The following is a 3,087-nucleotide window of genomic DNA, read 5'->3' on the forward strand; positions in this document are numbered from 1 at the left end:
TTATTTGGATATATATATATATATATATATATATATATTAATTGATGAGTAGTATTTCGAACCAAAAGGAGCCGAACAAGAACGAACAAATTTTGGTTCGTGTTCGGCTCGTTAACTTAGCGAATGAGCCTAACACAAGCTCCTTAACGAGCCGAACAGGAGTTGTTGGCGAACAACGAGACATTTTGACAGCCCTAGATGAATATCATCTCAATAACAACAATCCACACATACGAATACCGCAAGTAATATTTGTTGCTCTTTTAATTTACTTTGAAATTAAAAGGAAATTGAGTAATTGTTGTTATGATAGGTTTACGATAGCGGGAGAAGAATAAGGCACGGCAAGGGAAATGAAAGGGAAGAAGCCAAGGAGGAGTTTATAAGGAACATGAAGCTATTGGAAGGTGAGCTGGGAGAGAAGCTCTACTTCAATGGAGACAGATTTGGATTTTTGGACATTGCTCTTATTACATTCTCTTGTTGGATCCACACATATGAGACATTTGGGGGCTTTAGTGTGGAGAAGGAATGCCCTAAGCTGATGATTTGGGTGAGGAGATGCATGGAAAGGGAGAGTGTGGCAAGGACACTTCCAGCTCCTCTAGAGGTCTATGTCATTGCCTGCATGGTGAGGAAGAAACTAGGGTTTGAGTAGTATGCAAAGGAAAAATGTTGTGCTGCAATTTATTGCCTTTTTGTTAATGTGTTTATGATTTGAATGGTGTTGACATTTTTAAATAATCATTTAGCAAGTTATCAAGTTTTTATAGGGGGTTATTTGGGTTGGTTCACTTAAAATTTTATTTTTTATTTAATTTTGTTTATATTTTTATATGAAATAAAGTATATTTTGTATGTTATAACATGTTTTAGTTGTTTTAGAAACACTCAAAAATAATAACTAGGAATCCTCCCTTGTATAATACCGACAACCCTATTTATACAGGGTTAGCTTATATATTATAAATAATATATTACTATACATGAATACTAAGAGATCTTTAATCTATCATGTATTTTTTCTATTGTGTAGAATAAATAAATATTATCCTAACAATATCTTATATTTGTAATTATCCCTCTTTTCCTTTTGATAACGCTCTAGTTGGTTAACTCGGTTGTGAGATTAAGTTGATTTTCCCAGGCAAGTTAATCTCATAGAGATGATCTCCTAAAGCAAGTTTTCGAGCAGCCTTAGTAGAGCATCTCAATGCTAATCACTAAAGGGGTGCAATCGAATAGGATTTCTTAGGGAGTTCATTTGTCAAGTTGATCCAGTCGAGCTATTTAGCTGACATGACAAGTTGCCTAGCCTTACACCTTGAATTCAATAATGGGTTTTCGGCTATACATATTTAATTCCTCGATCATCTTACGTCTTTGACAGCAAATGCTGCAAAATGAACAAGTGAATAATAATCTCCAATTGCATTTAAAAATAAATATTAATATAATTATCCTATTTTAGTAACTCCTTTGAAATTTGGGTTCTTCATCAGAGCCTCAAATACAGAGGGGCCTATTTCTTAAACTTTTCTTCTCTCCAGTCTTTTTTTCCTTCTAGACTTCACTTCTTCAAACAGAGAACCATGAATATCTTGAATGATAATTTGCATTTTCATTGGTCGAACTCAGTAAGGGGTAAAATAGAAAAAGAAAAGTAGATTTGAGAAAAGATGAGGTAATGGAAGATGGTAGTTTCCCAGAAGGTGACTTTGTATGGAGACTCTGGCTAATGATTTGTTTACTCCTATGGAAGTTCAGTGGGGGGTGCCCATCATTTCTATGAAATAGCCATCAATGTTGAATTCATTTTTGTTTAAAGTGAAGAGAATGAGCAGTCAGTCTATGCCTTCACAAATTTAACATAGGTTAGAAGGTTTAAGAAAAAGTTACAAAATTAAAAAAATATGAGTATTGGAAATGATAATGAAATAGATTTATTTTTATAGTCTGTTTCAGCTTCAACAAGCTCATGAGACACATAAATGGACAAAGTTTTAACGTTGAACATGATGAGTCATTTGTCTTTCCAAAGGGACGAATTGATCGTTCCATGGATTGGTACGTTGGTTTAGGGAAGACACCTCCCTTCGCATAGCATCTGAAATGAGTCATTAGTTCTGCTTCACCAGACAAGATGATGATCCAAAAATGGGCCTAGAAACTTGTTGGTTCACTGTTATATGAGTACAAGTAGTTGCATGAAAGTTCTCTTATTCTATGGAAAGATCCCATGCAAGAATGGTGAGGAAGTAGCTTAAAAAAGGAGCTCAATGAGGTGACAAAGAAGTCTCAGGCCGACAAGGTCGTTATGGATGGGCATCACAAGGGCTTAGATAAATGCTAAAAAGAATTGAAGAGTATTAACTTGACTATTGCTATGGTGATCGACTTGGCGGAAGCTCATCGATAACGAGTTGATGCTTTAAGAGGATAAAGGATACTTATTGGCACCACTTTTGATGTCATACTTGTGGGGTGTTCACTTGAATGATATGTGGTTGTGTTCAGCCTATCGTAGTCCAAGACATTCAGTCATACCTCTTGATACGTGCTTCGGGCACGAGTCCAAGACTGGCACCGATTCATCCCTACCAATGAGAGACCAGTGGGTGGCGATTATTCTGGCACGGGGCGTGTTTAATGTCTATTCTGATATTTAGAGACTATGCTCCGTCCATTCGGAGCCTCCCGTGGTCAAGGGCAGTCACAATACTCTCTTGAAAGCGTTATGGAAAAAATTGGGTTCAAACGAACCTACCGCGCAGGATTCTGGGATGCCTGTTAGCATTAAATCTCTAAAATGAAACCTCCGTAATGTTTATTTTTGAGATATGAGGTTTCTCATTGCTTCCAGATCAGTAGAACCCATCCCACCGGCATCCGGACATAAAGTTGGGTTTTAGACCGTTTGGGTCGTATTTGACCCTGGGCGACGATTTTCGCCCGATACGGCGCATCCCCAGTGTCCACCTCGATGTATGGAAGCCTATTTTCGTTCTTGGATATCCTTCGGAGGTCCAGGGATCCATAGGAATCCTCCCCAAATAGCATAAGCAAAAAACGGATGAAAAAAAAATG

This window comes from Phalaenopsis equestris, unplaced genomic scaffold (assembly GCF_001263595.1).
Source record: "Phalaenopsis equestris unplaced genomic scaffold, ASM126359v1 Scaffold200916, whole genome shotgun sequence".
Lineage (NCBI taxonomy): Eukaryota > Viridiplantae > Streptophyta > Magnoliopsida > Asparagales > Orchidaceae > Phalaenopsis > Phalaenopsis equestris.